A 16,709-nucleotide genomic window follows, 5' to 3' on the forward strand; every position below is an offset into this window, starting at 1 on the left:
ATAAATAACCTCTATTTCCTGGGGATCAGTCAAAAGCTAGTTTTGTGTGAAATGTCCTGGCACAGAGATCTAGTTTTCAAACATTTAAACTGTGGTATAATCTGTGTATCCAGGAGGCACCCACATTTTAAAATTATTCTTTAATTTTTCACCTACATTTCACATCTGATGCTCTTTATTCTTACTTGATTGCAGTTATTAATTTAAAAAGCATATTTCCGTGTTAGTTGCCACTGCTTTCCTTTGGGTATGGAATGTAACCACACCATTTAGAATTTATTTTTTAAAGGGGAAACAATCTATAGCTAGCATACTCATCAGCACCACAGGATTTTAACAAGAGTGTATTAGCATAGGTGGAATTCTTGAAGTAAAAAAATCCCATCCCTCAACTCTCACCTTTCCTTCTCCCTTACAATAAAGTTTTTAATTTAGAAATAGGGGGCAAGATCCTCTGGTCTGCTAAGTCTTAACCTGCCATATGAGGATTTGCCCCTACAGCGGAATCCATAAATGGCAGAGAGCTATCTTACTCATTCCATGTCGTCCCTCTTCCTAGCTAGTGACCAAGGAAAAGGGGTCTGGCCTATACCTCAGTGATCCCCAACTCCAAGAAAAGCTCCTAGGTATTATTTTGTGGATGTTCTACAGCCTATGTTACACAGGGCATCAAACTAGAGGATCACAAATGTCCCTTCTGGCCTTGGACTCTATGAATTATTAGATTTTTGTTGTTGTTGTTGTTCTTTCAACCCCCTGCCACACCTCCCCCACTGGAAGATGAAGAAATCTCCTGATTTGTAATATAAATAAAAGGTATTAAACTTCAAGTATGTGAAGGCTTTCTAAATATAAGTGAAAGTGTTTGGGAAACTGTCAATAATACCCAGGAGTAAAGAAGTACAGACAAAACATCCCCATCCCTCATCATGAAATTATCTATATTCTTATATTATTGTTCAGTTGGTGGAAACAAAGGTGAGAGAGAAGATATCTTTTTGTTTGAATGCAAATCTGAATAAAGTGAAGCCACATTGCTTATGTTATCTATTGCATTGCAAAGTGTCTCATCAGTCCCTGCTCCAACAAACAAAAATAACATTGTCAAGTATTGCATGCAATTACTTTTCCAAAACAATAGGAGTCAGCCCAGAGCTATAGCTAGGTAGGTAAAAATTCGGAATCTTGGGGAAGCAAATGAAGAAAAAATGGAATTCAGGTATCCCTCCTCCATCCCCTGGAAATTTCACATTTCAAAATGCCAGGTACTGTTTCCTTTTAATTTTGAAAATTCATAAAATCATCAAAATTTTGGGCAAAAAGGGAAACACCTGTTATCTGGAATAATTTACCAGGGAAAATTACATTCTGTTATAATAACAAATGCCACACATCAAAGTCACAGAGCCCCCAATGCAGATGTGCATTTTCCATCAGAGCTAGACAATCAGATATAAAAACATTCAATAGTTTGTCACTGGCATTTAAAAAGAGCTAATAAACAGCAAACCAAGCTATGCAGGAATAGGGGGCTCCATTGTTCACCTCCCATTCATAATCAAGTCTTCAAAGGCCTTTTGTTCCTACACAGTCATGACACCCAGGCAATTTTGAGGTTTAAAGAGGTTCCCCTTAAAAGAATAAATTTGAGGCCTCAAATGATATCACTATAAAAATAAATCAATCAAATAAATAACAAGCATAACCCCTTCAAAAATGACAAGCTAGCCTCAGCAGTGCAAAAAGATGTTAACCACTCTCCCCAAATGAAACATTTCCTTAGTAAAAGAGGTTATTCCTTATAGTCCTGCCCCACATCCCTACCCCTCCTCTGTCACAGTGCACTAAAGGACTGCAACAGAAATGTGCCAGACTATACTCCTTTGTAAAACTGACCTTCAAAACCATGATACGAATTACAAACAAAAACCCTGTAACGCTCTCAACACAGCACAGACATAAGTATATACTGACACACACGTGTGAGTATTACGTACACACATGTATATATCTTCCAGAGTGAGAACAATATTCAAACACATCCTCCAATGTGAAAACAAAAGTAAAAACACAAACTCAGTTAACAGATTTTTAGCGCCAGAAGGGATCATTATTATCACCTAGTCTGTCCTGCATAACAGAATTCTTTAGATCCTTTGCACAGGAACTTCATTATGGGCCCTTTCTATAAGTGTTGAATGCTTCAAATAGGTGCTGAGCCTCTTACTAAAGTGAAAAGGGAGCTGAGGGTGCTCAGTACCTCTCCGAAGCATTCAGCATGCCGGGGGATTGCACTGTATAATACCACAACAGGTAATCAGTGATCACAAAGAGGAACTAGAAACTAGGAGCCATAAGGTCCGTTGTAATCCCAAGAGACCCAACCACATCAAGAGAACTTCTTGCAACACAGTTGTCCCTTAGTACTGCCACATCTTGTTGTACTGAAGGGATCTAGCCTTGTTCCACCCCATGCTAAAGCTCTAAAATTGGGTCACTCAGCAAAGCTATACTTGTAGAATACTGGATAAGGGCTTACAGCGATGTGGAGAAACCTGACTCTCTTGTGCACACATGTATATGCCTTACTGATTTTTATATATAAATGATTTTAAAATAGCTCTCTTAGCATGACTCCCTGGCCTCTGTCCTTTCTTCCCAAAGCCTTCTACTGAACATTTTGGTTGAATTTTCCTTCTGCAGGGTCTGTTTTCATAATACTGATTACAAATATCCCCTCATTCCCGTTATGTGGTCTCTATCCCCACCCCAATCCCTCTCTCTCTCACTCCCTCATTTTGCCCTTCCTTTTCTCTCCTTCATCCCTTCACCATCACCCCTTATTCCACTTCTACTAATTCCTGCACCTTCCACCAAGTCCTCACCATTCCTGTCCTGAGGCCTCCCTCACCATCTCAGTCCTTTCACATTTCTCCCTTCCACCCAAACCCTCCTCTTCCTTTGGCTCCAGCCTCCTTGTGTCTCCCTTCCCTCCCATCCCCTGTTCTCCCCATCCTCTTCTGTTCAGTTTCTTATATCACACCCATTATTTTGGTATCTCTGCGCCTTTCCAGAGGGGCACTAAGAGAGAGGTCTACCACACTGTGTCCTAAACTCTTTCTCCTCATTCTCCCCCACCCACCCATCCCCAATTTGAGGTGTCTCTGTCTCCTGAGGACTTTCTATTTCTCTCCTAGGATCCTTTGAGTCTCTTCCCACTGGAGGCTCCCCTCTCCTTTTGCTACCAGTGTGTTTCTTCCTGGCTGCTCCTGGGATGTGTGTCTCCCTACTCTTCCTCTTGTGACTTCTCCCTTATCTCCCCTCCCTCCCACTCCCTTCCCTGAACTCTGGGGGTTGTAGCACCCCATCCCTTCTCAGCACACAGCTGCCCCTGGCTTTCAGCCTCCACATTCTCTTCCAGGACCCCTCATGAAAATCTTGTACCCTAACACCACCCATTCCCCTCTGCCATCCCCCCTCACCTCTTTGTGTCCAGGACCCCTAAGAACTAGCATCCTCTGCCACCAGCTGTCCTTCCACCACCAGCGCTCCCGCAACTCCCCTGCTCTCCCTGGACTGCCCCTGTCCTCTGGCTCCTGCTCCTCAGACCCCCACTGCTCCCCTTTCTTTTCTCTGATCGGAGCCCCCCCCCCCGCCCGCCATCTCCATCAGTGCTCAGTCCCATCTTAACCTCCCCCTCTCCCATTCCGCTTCTCCTCCTCCCGTGTGTTTGTGTGAAATACACCAGCCTCAGGCTGGAAAGGCACCTGGCAAGGAGCTCGGGAATGAATGGCTCTGAAATTTGTAGAAAAGTTGTGTGCTTACTAGACTGAGGGGAAAAAAATGCTTACTTGAATTTCCAAGCGCTGGACCTGCCTCCGAGATCAGCCCAATAAGAGCTGTCAGGGGAGGCTCCCAGCTCACTTTTCCACATCACTTCACAGTTACATCTGGCAGGCAGGCACATTGGAGCGCTCAGCCCCTGAATTAGTGGATTTATTTGGAATATCCCTGCTTTCCTGGGGATGTGCTGCTGCCGCTGATCTGTGCAAAGGGAGAAATTACGGACTGCACTTTACTATGCAGGCACAGAAACCTGAGAGTCTATTCACCAGCTTCTCCTCCAGCATCAGCAGCATCAAGAAGCATGAAAGAAATCCAAAGAATCCTGCCCATTCAGACGGACTGGTTAATATTTTCCTCTCCCTGAAGTGGACCCTTTAAATCCATTTGTGAAGTGGTCTTCGCAAGACGTTTCCTGGGTCACTGAAAGAGTGAGTATCTGTTTTATTGTTCGCTAGTTATTTATTTCTCACTGGTAGAAGGTTTTCTCTCCATGGATTTGTCTTTGACTTGATGCACCTTGCGTACACTATCACAGACACTGTCTGTCTGTTTCCTTATAAACAGATGCATTATTAGACTGAAGTGTAGTGGCACATTAATTCGGATTCTTTGAAATTCCCTGATAATGGGATGGCAGTTTGGGTGTGTGGGTTTTTTTTAAAGGTTCAGAAGGAGTTTTTTTCTATCACAGTGAGCTGTTCACTGGGCTGGAGAGCCCGTTTCTTCTCCGGTTTTTTTTTTGTTTTTGTTTTTTTTTAGTACAATAAATCTCTGGACTGTGGTGAATAGATGCAGGGCTGCATTCATGCATTGAAGTAGATTGCAGTTTTCGTGCTGAGAATAAAAATCAGCCGCCAGCCAGATATGTAAATGATGGAGGTGGAGGCTGGAAGAATCATAAGTAGGGGGGGGGATTTCCCCCCTATTTATCACTGCCGACCCCGTGGTCCCCCAAACTGCTCAAATAAAGCCATGGATTGAACTGGTCTGATTTATCCTCCCCTCACCCCCTTTCAGAAAGGAAAGTCTCCCGTCAGTTCTCTCTCTTTCTCTAAGCTGGGGTGGCAAGGACGCGTTAGCTATAAGTAGCCAAGCGAGCCATTCCTTTCCCATAAGTTGTTTTCTTTCCCTGTCCTTGTTGACTAAATAGTAAATGCACCCAGCTGAAACTTAGGCGAGGGCGCAAACCCCTTAGCTCCAGTTGCCTTTGGTTGCATCATGACGGAGGCTTCTGGAGAAGAAGGCAGGACTGTCGACCCCTAACGCGTGCTGTTCCACTGCGCGATTCATCCTCTGGCTGAGACGGGCCAGAGGAATAGCATGTTCTTACATTCTGCTTGGCTATCGCATCTGCTTGGTGGTAACATCCCAACCGGGAGACCCAAGCTGTCAGATAGCATCCCTGCTAGCTTGTATCAGATCTACAAGAACATTGTGTTCAGCTGTGGAGCGGAGAAGGCACCGGATAGGACTATAGCACTGCAAAGCTTCATTATAGAAAACCCATGGCAATTTCTCGGTGGATAATATAGAGGAGATTAACTCAAGTCCTTATTTAGGCGCTGGCTGCCACCATGAACATGCCACCACTTAACATAAGCAGAGATTCCTTTGTGATTGATGGCCATTCAGTCATGTCTAGACCCTTTCTCAATTTAAACAGTTTACTTTAAGTACGAGACTAAACGGAATTGAATCTATCCAAACTAGCACATAATAGCATTATAAAACAGGGCTCTGGTTACCAACAGGTATCAAAGGCTCCTGCTACCACCAATCCCCCTCCCCAAATCTTAGGTACTTTCCCTTCCTCTGAATATAAGAATGTAAACTTAAATAAAAACTGAAACGTTTAAACAGCCAGCTTGATGAGCTCATCAATGACTAGCCATTTGTCTTCATGGGCATCATTGCCAGATGTTTCCTTGGACTGCTGAATGTAAGAAATCAAATAACATTAACTGTCTATTGTTTTCAAATCTACAACATTAGTGTTTAATAGAAAGCCGCTAACAGCTGCTCACTTCAGTTTCAATTAAAGAATATAGCTGATAAGTAACAAAGCTATAGATAAAGAATCCTCTTAACTTTACTCATCCTCTTTTGTAAATTCCTGAGGAGTTTCTTAGCAATAAGGATCAAGAGAAATATGTGATACTTCCATATGACTGCAATCTGAAGAGATTTCTCTACAGTCCATTGTTAGGAGCAAGATGATATTTCATAATTGGTTTCTCAGGAAATGTAGGGTTACTGAAAATATTAAACAAGCAAATACATTAAAACAAGTAAATGATCCTAATATACTTTTTCAGCTGTCTTAATCAAAGAGAAATGATCAAAATGGCTAAATGCATTGATGGCCTTTTCCACACATATTAAAACATTGCTCATCAAATCCACAAATATAAAATCTGATAACATTAAAACTCAAAAGCTCTCAACAGTATAACCCTCCTGGTCTAATTGTGTGACCATTTCAACCTCAGAGCTATATGAGGCGAACTGATTCTTATATAATATTCTGGTCTAGGGTTCTCCATCCATTCAACCTTGCACTTGTGCCTCACTGAATGCAGAATTACCCATAATCTTCCCCTCTAAATACTGCTGTTTGCCTTTTAATATTGCTATTTATTGAAGCACTTTTCAATCTTTCTGCAATACTTATTTTATAATATCATGGGATTTAAAGGATTTCAGTTTCTATTGCTGTTTGTAAGTTGCAGCAGAGGCTATGCTACCTGGAAGTTGTATTTTGTGGACATAGGTATATTATGATATACGGGTGAATAATTTATTGTTAATTGAAATGTGGTGTGAGTCACAAAAAGCTACTTGTGAAGTTTCTTATCTTATAAAAAGTCATTATATGAAATAATATGTTTGGTTGCTTAACAAATGTTGATGCTGTTTATATGTCATTAAAGAATATTTCATATATATAAAAAAAGCTTTATAGCCCTATGGGAGGGAATCCTCCGCAGATCACTTCAGTCGTGCCAGCCCATACTCACTATCCCTTCTAAAAAGCTTATAAGAGGGTGTCCATGGTCACAGACCAGATATAAATTTGCTTATTATTTTTAGAGATGGTTTCTAGAGAAGCTCTGTCTCTTTTTCACCACACAATTGTCAATTCCCTAGTAAAGATATCGATTCCTGAAGGTCTCAGTGCCCTATGTACTTTACCTGGGACTTTTTAGTCAGAGGTTGGGATTAAGGGCATGGGGCTCACCCATATGAACCCTGATACATACGAATAAGTAAAGAACTTATACTATTACTTCAGCTACAATTGTTTTATTTCCCATCATGAACACGGGGGTGGGGAAGGATATGATATGATTTATATATATTTATGAACAGGAATGGATCTTTGATAAGAGACAGAGTCAACACAAAATGCATATTGAAAGCACATGGCGCTGCAAATCTTTAACAGTTATGACAAGATAGAGTATCTATAAACAATACTTATAAGAAAGCAACTGCTAATGCTACATAATATAAATGTTAATGTCTACTCACAGCATTTTGTATAACCAACCATATATTATTATTATATCCAAACCACATGTATATCGTATTGCATTTTCCATTTTAAAGTTGCCTCATTGTAACACCATATAAAGGCTGACCTTTTGGACAAACTTTTAATAATAACAACTGTGTGCACCTTGATTATATCTGCAGTTCAGAAAACCATATAAGACTTTGTGAGCTGTGAGTTTAAAAATAACACAAATCAAATTTTACCGGTGGGAGGAGAACTCTAAGACTTTTGCATTGAAATGTTGTAAGCATCATTGCTACCATAAGTCTGCATCAATAGAATTCAATTACATGATGTAAACTCAACATTTTTTGTTAGCCTTGTTGCCATAGAAAGAGTGGTACACTTCATAGCTTTCTAAACATAACTATTTGAGAAAATTTACCCTTTAAGAAATTGAACAGAAGTGCCAATACAGTTTACATTTTCAATTATTTCCCCCAGTTCTTGAACACTTTCATTAAATTTCTTAGTTTGATAAATCAAGTAAACAGCTCCAGCACAGTGGCATTTCAACTACAGATGTAATTTTAACTTTTCAGGATTTCTCTCTGAAAATGCAGTCTGAAGGTGGAAAGAAGAGCAGACACAGAAAGGTGCCCTCAGAATTAGTTTACTAGCAGCTGACTCCAAGCAGAGGACCAGTTCCTGCTTGCCTTACTCATGAGTAGTCCATTACTATCAATTACCATTTGATGGCAATGGTACTACTTGAGGAACTGGTCCAACAAGGTGCTAATTACTGTTTGTTACCACTGTAACCAACAGGAGTTAGGATGTTCAGCATCTTGGCGGGTTGGGCTCAGAATTAATAAAATGAGCAGGATTTGGCTCAGGATATGCAAAACCTAGGTATTGCTTTTCCTGAGGAGCCTCCAATGCATGTATGGGTCTCTAAAGCCTACTTTCTCCTTGAAAAATGTTAAACATGCCCAGGAGGAAAATGCCTCTCAGTGTGTGTTGTTCAGGCTTCTGTTCCTAGTAGAAGCATCTGTGTATCTTGTTAAAAATAATATGTCAGAAATTTTTAGTTCACGAGCTTGCTTTTAGTTTTCAAACTTAGTGGTGTGTTTTAAACAAACAGGTTAATTCTAAGAGACACTACACAGCCTACTTTAAGGAACTCAGCTTGCAGTTTAAATCCATTTGTAATCAATTTCTCTTTGCTATCACCTAATGTTTAATTGTACAAACATATATGTATAAACTAAATGCCAATGTGCTAAGCAAATTGTATACTTCTAGAAGAAGAATGCAATTCATTAGTTTTGCAGGCAAATACACATTTCTGACAGTGAACATCAGTATTATGGATTGAATATGTCTGCTCATTATTTCCTTTCATTTAACCAAATAATCATTGGACCTTAATTTCTACCCTGACTGAACTTGAAATGAGTCATATAAAGCCAGTGACCCTGTGGTCTTTAATCTCAGGGACTGTGCTTTAAATGTATTCAATAGGAAGAAATTTAGTTCAGCCTGGCAAATGCAAATGTCAAAAACAAATATAGGGCCTGATTCTACTCCCATTAAAGTCAATGAGAAAACTTCCACTGACTTCAGTGGTGCAGGATCAAGATCTTAAATCCTAATTTCACATGGTGCTGTTAAAGGATATTAACCAAACCTTAGCATAACTACTGTATACTGTTGGCAAAGCCCGGCAATGTTTCCTTTTCTGTATAGATTTACATTCTTTGGCATTTATTTCAAGGGAAACTTCATACATATGCAATTTTTAAACCATAAAGACCAAGGGTCATTTTAGTCACATTTCAGGTTGATGCAAAAGAAGGTATTTATGCTACTTTGCTTAATTGGGCACGATAGGTGACATTCTCTAAAGAAAATCCAGGAAAGACGATAATGGTTTCTGTCGTATGTCAATGGACTATTGAAAAAGCATGAGAAAACATATTTATGGCCTCCATTAATATGTAAATAATTTTCAATAAGAACAGGATAAGCACATCTCAGTTGCTCACTATCTGATGATAAATGATGCTCTAGACAGAGGATGGTTAACACCTAATTCTCAGTTACAGGCCAGTCTGTTTGCTTTTTAAGAGCTCTCAGTATGGTATGCACAACTTGCATTTTCCCCTCTCACTTTTGAAAGTGTTATAGGTCTTTCAAATTATGTAATACACCCTCATAAAAATTAACGTTGGTCTGAGAGATGAGATTGGCACCGGCTAGCACTATTAAATCTATACATAGTCCAGTATTCTAATTTGGTGGAAGGAAAAGTGCTTTAATCACCAGACTGCAGAAAATTAAAAAAATGAGTTCAGTCATATTCTTCCCTTTACTGTATAAACAAACTGAGGCAGATGTGACCATATTGCATTTCAATGTTATAATCTGCTAGACCGCTTTGGTGGTTCAAATGGAATATGACATTTCTCCTTCTCTCTGTTTTGAACTGGCACCATCAGCTTCTCAGCAAGACAATGTGGAGGAGAAATGACGCTCTGACACAGATAAGTGGGAAATCTGACCCTCATGCTCTGGCAAATAAATTTTTTTTTTAAGCTAGGTGTGACATTCTAAAAGGCATAAGCGTGGCACATGCTCTACAGTATCTGTTTATTTTAATGCATAGTTTCTTTCGTATTTATATTACAAGAAGGAGCAAGAATGATATAAATAGTCATTTCATTGGAAATGAAGTACGATCAAGCAAGTTGTATTACTGAGCTTGTAAACTCTGTGAGACAGGATCTGTCTTTGTTTGTTTGAATAGCGCCTAGCACAGTGAGATCCTGGGCCATGTGTGGGAGTCCTAGGCACTATCGAAATGCAAATAATACATTAGGAAATCATGAATAGTTTTGAAGTGCTAAGAACAATACAAAATTAACTGATTTTGATGAGGCATTTAGGGTTAGTTCTGGGAGATGATGTGCACTTCTATGGATCAGTGAGAGTCCTAATATTCACATGCTTAAAGTTCACACTTGCTGAATTGGAGCCTATGGCTTTATTGGCAAAGGATTCAAATAATAGTCCCAGTAATATATTATATAGGACAGGATCGTCGTATCAGTTAGAGATAGGGAATAACTCCTAGATCTCAGGATGATTCTACCCGTCCCCTCCTTCAAAAGCAAACCATAGGTTCCTTCAGAAGGAGTTTTCTGAATGTAAACATTTGGACGAATTATGCGTACAAGAGTTAGACTTGTGTGTCGATATCGCAGGTTTTCACATTATGCAACTCAGTGAATAACAATTGATAGTTTGCTATGATGTTGTCATTGGCTTGGAATAGGTAAATTTGATTTGTTGAGTTATAGAGTTTAAGGACAGATGGGACCACTAGATCATCTAGTGTGCCCTTCTGTATGTCACAGGACATCTGCACTATCCAGTACCTGCCTACTAAACCCAATGACTGAAATTAGACTGAAGTATTATAGCCCACAAGAGATTAGACTATTATATGCCACAAGCAGGGCATAGGAGAGACTGAGGTAAACGAGTGCCTGAAGTCCCCACAACGGCAGGGAAATGATAAAGTGTATCATTCTCCTTTCATCCTGACTCATCAATGAGATGTGAAATGACCTGATTCCTGGAGAAGCCTCCTCTCCCTACCAGAGTACTGACAGTATATTTTCTCACTGAGGAAAAAGTGGAAGGGAAAGTGAGGCAGACAAATGGTGTAGATAATGAATCTCCCAGATGTTTTTTTTTTTTTGAAAGAACAAGGTGGCATTATGTTAGGAAATTGTAAGCTTGTAGGCTGTTAAATAACCACGTCCTCCAATGTTTAAAAAAAAAAATCCTCCAGAGGCTTTCCTGAGGAAATGATTGTTTGTGTGTACATGTGTGCATGGGCATGGGCATGTCTCTCTATGTGCACGCATGTGTAAATTCTACCTACAATATATTGGAAGGAAAGTCTGAAGAACTTTTGTGCTTAAAATGCTCCTTTGTATAAGAACTGGGAGAATTGTTCACCTCTTCTAACTATAAAAAAGCTGCAGTGCATGACTAAGCTTAAAAATGAAGGTAGCATATCCTTACACTCTCACAGAGAGTGTTAGTGTGTGCGTGGGACAGAGCAGTTAAGAAGAAAACTTTAACACGGTGTCTCTTGGCCTGACATCAAAATAAGTAGTTCTTTTTTAGTCTTGCTTTGTTTCAGTTTTTGATGCAAATGTGAATGGGAGCAAATTGCCATTGACAATATAAAACAGTAAACTTGGACAAATGATTTGCATATATATATTTGACCAGATTCTACCCCTCACGTATGACACTCCTTTGCAATATTTTATGTAGCTGGCCATGGAAGGGTCACACTATTGGAAGATGGATCCTATTATTTATCATTATTCTTCATTACTTATGCAGTGACAGAAAGCACACTGAGCCGAACACAAGACTTTGCCCCTAGGAGCTTACAATCAAATTTCAGATACAATGCAATCATTGAGAGCAGCAAAGAGCATGGGGCATGTGTGATGAGAATACTCTGAGGTTACTGGCATAGTCAGTTTTTGTGTCTTGATGTTTCTGTTAAAACTATTTATTTTTCTGGGTTTTTCAATGGCAAATTATCATGCTGAATATTGTGGACAGCTCACGTGAGCAAGGATTACTCACATGAATGAGGAGTGGAGTATCTGGCCCTTATGTTTTTACTGTAGAAAACTTCAGGGTTTACTGAGCTGCCAGGAGAGGATTAGCAGAGGGAGGATTCTGCTTCCCACAGTGGGAAGGGTCTGCATCATGTTGCTGCCATTACTGGGGAACCCTGCTAGAACCCTGAAAAAAAAAATGGACTAGGAAGCATGAATGGAAGTGTTGCCAGTGTAACCAAGACCTGCAGTGGCAAATGTAAAACTAAAAAGGATTGAGTTTAAAGAACAGATACAAGAGTGTGAAGACAGAGAAGATGGGAATGATATTCTAGCTACTGTGGAAAGTAAGTAAGAAAGGGCTAAGAGAAAAAACAAATGGACAATAGTGAGGAAGAAGCAGCTTCCAGATGTTGACAAAGGATGCGCTGCAAGGTACAAAAGTGTCTATGTCGTCTATGTTAGCTATTCAAAAAAAACAACGGGTGGCTGCAGATTTTGTACCCACGTAGATGGCATGTTTAGTTTCTGATCATGGGCCAAGGGAACATCGAGATAATGGGAAGAAAGTGTCATTGTTCATGAGTATGTTCCAAATAAAGGAAGCCAATCCGAGGATATTAGTTATTTCAAAAGGCTTCTGATTAACTGTCCTGATGTCTTTTCCTAACTTGAGTGAAAGTTGTCATCTAAAGCTCTACCTGTCCTGCAGGAAGGGAGGATGTTTAATTTATTTATAGCAGGGACTCAAGGTTGTTTAATGGAATTTTCCCTGCAGGGCAAGAACTCCCATGTGAGTCTGATGGAACTTTGAGACTTCAGGAGTGTATACAATACAAAGAACAGCATGCTCAAGTCAACTAGTGCTAACCAAAGCTTTAAATGACTTGGTGAACATACTTCTCACCAGTTTTGTGCTGCCTACATTTAATGCACATTTGCCTGTATTAAATCAGGGTGCCAAGGTGGACTATATGAATGGCACATAATAGACTGGTCTGCTGTGGCCTGTAGTATTTTGGTCTAATTTCAGTTGTTGGGCCTGGTGTGTAGGTGCTAGGTGGTGTTGGTATCCTGTGGATATAGACAGGGCCAGACTAAATGATCTGATGGTCCCTTCTGGCCTTTAGCTCTATGACTCTACACTACAGAAAACATCTTTACTGGACCTCTGATGCTGTTATGTCCCATCTCTCTCACCACGTTGTTGGTATTTTATATCACAGGCAGTCTTCCCAGTGCACGATGAAAGGATAACTTCCTATCCATTCTGACAAACTGTTTCAGTTTATGCTGAAGTGTCTGCAAAAAGCCTACTTTAGACAAATATATATCTCACACTTTTAATTGTCTGGCATTTCCAGTGTAATTAATTTAAATAATAAATCAATACTGCTAGATTTCTAACGTAACTGAACCAATCATTTAAAGATTGACAAAATCCTCCTTAATGAAACGGTGAGGTCAGAGGACTTATCTGTAGCTTGTAATCACAATGATCAACAAGGCAGCAATGAATGCAGAATGAAATTAGAAGCAGATTGCCCTGAAGATGCAGCAGTTCGCAAGAGGATCCTCAACATTTCCTGATGTAAAGAAACTCTAGAGAGGCTGTAAAATCTCCTTGACTGGAGATCATGGTGTAAATCAATGCACTAGCAATATAATAAAGTGGATTACTTGGCCAGAAGGACATTCTGTGGTTTGACAAATCTAAAAATAAATTGATTTTTCAAGCTTTTATGACCTTACTCCATTTTCTTTCTTAGTAAGCAGTTTGTGTTAACAATTTTTAGTAACTTTATTAATCTTTATAACAGTTCTATTGCATTCCATCATCTCTCTAGTACCTTTTAAAAGTTACAATATAATTGCAAAATAGCCATAATGAAATTAGTACTGGTTGTTACCAATATGTCAGCTGCCAAATAACCATAACTCACAGGTATGTTATACAAAATATGAGAATTAAAGTAATTATATAGTGAACTTCATATCGTTGCTTATTGCCATATTTATTCTATTGCCCCCACAAAGTCAATGGGACTACTTATCTCAGTTAACTAGGATTTGGCCCTTCAAGTAATTGTAATGTATATGATATCAAATAATGATGGTGCTACATCTGGAAATGAAATTACACTGTTTATAATGCTGTAACACAATTCCAGCAAGTGGTGCTGGCTTGGGGGGCATCACCTAACTTGTAAACTGAGCATGATTGTAAGGTTTTTGTTTTGTGTTTGTACAGCATCTAGCACAATGGGACATTGGTCCATGCCAGGGACTTCCCGGTTCTGCTAGGTTCCAAACAATAATCATGATTTGGTGCTGCCTGTCCAAAAGCATATCAGCAAATACAGCAGGTAGACCCTATTACAGAAAACAAACAATTCAGCTTTACCTGTGATTTGATTCTCTATAGGTTTTTGTCTGGGAAACCAACCATTACAAATATTTTCATTTTGGTTAGCTGAAACTGTTATCCAGAACACTCTGTTATCTGAAAAAGGTCACATCTCCCTAGCTCTATGTTATATTTAAAATCCCTTTATTCTACCCAAAATCTGGACTCCTAGACTGTTTAAAATAACCATTCCCACCCTGATCTTGCAGAGCCATTCAGAGAACCAAGAGAATACATACTCTCAGGCAAAAAGCTTTATTGAATTAGAATTAGGGTTGTAAGTAAATACTTATCAGACATGTACAGGGAGACTTTGACAAACCAGTAAAATGTGTGAAACCACTATGGCTTATTGTTAAAGGCGGCCTAGTCAGCAAGCTAAAAATTGGCCATTCAGCACTCTCAGCTTGACCAAGGCAGGAGGGGAGGGAGTTTTGGGGTGCCACAGAAAGGGCTTGACCCTGCATCCTTCCTCATAAGAATTGTGTTGAAGTTGCTGATATGCCCCAGGAATGTCTATTGGAGTCTCAAGACTGCAAACTCTGGAAAAACCCACACCTGGCTAATCAATAATCAGAAGGAACTTCTTGCTTGATCATTGAAATGCTCACTTAACAAGGTTTCTTTAAGGGGCATGTCATTCTATCACTAATGTATAAATAAGGGGAAAAAGCTTGAAACAGGGGGACTTGTTTGGGGACTCTTTGGGACTGGTCTCTCCCTCTGGATGCATCTTGTGTTCTCTGCCGGCAGATGGGCTGCCACTGTGCCACTTGAGAGCCACACTCAGCTTTGGTAATTATCAAGGGCTGGGGGCATTTTACTAATCTTGTTGCGGATGTGTGTAAGAGCTTGAGACTAAGTAAAGGTTTAGCTGTAAGTGAAAGCACTCTCGTGTTGTCCTGTTTGTGCCAGCTATCTATCGATCGGACGACTGTGTCTCCCCTGATTTATTTCCTGACACCTCCTCACACAAAGTAAAAGTTACCAAGAGCTTTGGGTTGCAAGAGCCCCGGGTAACACATGGAACCTAAAAAGAACATTGTGGCTTTTGAGAAAACTGCAAACATTAATGTTACACTTTCATAAATAAACCAAATAATTGGAAATAATGGAAATAACAGTTTAAGGGCCAGATTGTGTTCCTGCTGTAGGGGTTTTGTGCTGTCCTGATGGCACAAAGTAGATGGAGAGTCTGCAGATCTGGCCTCATGAGGGGATCCTCAGATGGAAGAGAGCCACTACCCAAGCTCCACACCACTTCCTTAGACCCTGGTACACATGAGCATCAAGAAAAAGGGGAACATAGCTGTAGTGTCTCTATTTCACAGCAATCTCTGACCACAAAATAGCTTCCTGTGCTGTGTGCAGCCAGGAATAAATTAGAACTACTTAACTTAGGGACTGGGGCAGTCTCTGGCTGGTGCCAGAACTGGAGAAACAAATCTTTTCTCCTTCATGACCAGAAGGGACCGCCTGTCTGTCAAATGGGCCAATAGCAGCCATGGGGACAGGGAAAGTGCCATAGTACCTCTCCATAATACCACATCCTGCACATGGAATGCAGCAGCAAGAGTGGCAAGAAGAACCCATTTCCACAACTGCCCAGAACTCAGGAGACAGCCCATTGTCTGTGTGTTTGTCGAAGGCCTCTATCTCTTAAAACAGGCCAAGGCCCCTCAGCTCCAGGTGGATTGACTTACTACTGGCAAAGTCAGAGTAATGAGTTCAAATGAGGCTTGCAGTGAAGGGTTCCAGAAGATCAGCCTTCATTGTGGAGATACTAATGAGTCTCCTTCATTCTGAACTGTGCACATTCACATACATAACAGTGCTAAAAGCAAAAATCTGTGCAGTTAAGAGGGGGATTTGTCCTGTAGCCTGCAATGCCTAACACATGCTGCAATTTTCCTTTCTCACTGGTGCTGGAGAATTTATTGCACATTTATGATCACAGCGCTCAAGTTAACTGTGCTTTTTGCAAGGTTGTTTTACTGAGTTAGGTTTAATGAAACGTGGTATGTGAATATTGTTGTTGCTGCTGTTTTTGCTTGCTTGAAGTACTGCTGAAACCTCTCCCGTGGAGCTACCCTGAGATCGGATCCAATCATGGCTAAAGAATCTTGATGCATTAGCGATGGCTAGGTGGGATTTAATCCAACTGTAATGCTTGAAAAGTAATGGATCTGAGCTTCCTGTATTTCTTTTAATATACATCGAAATGAATTTAGTTTTTGCAGATTGTCAGTTCAGGTAACTAAAGTCTTATGTCCCTTCTCTACCCTATATAACAAAAAGATACAGCATA

The 16,709-nt window shown here is 40.1% G+C and overlaps 1 protein-coding gene across 1 annotated transcript in view; it reads left to right on the forward strand.

The window, feature by feature from the left end:
- The first annotated feature begins 3,741 nt into the window (after nt 1-3,741).
- CDH8 (cadherin 8) overlaps nt 3,742-16,709 on the forward strand; it is a 211,417-nt gene continuing 198,449 nt past the window's right edge. The window contains 1 exon segment of the mRNA XM_030581829.1: nt 3,742-4,274. The gene's annotated coding sequence lies outside the window, so the exon portion shown is untranslated.

This window comes from Gopherus evgoodei, chromosome 12, assembly GCF_007399415.2.
Source record: "Gopherus evgoodei ecotype Sinaloan lineage chromosome 12, rGopEvg1_v1.p, whole genome shotgun sequence".
NCBI lineage: Eukaryota > Metazoa > Chordata > Testudines > Testudinidae > Gopherus > Gopherus evgoodei.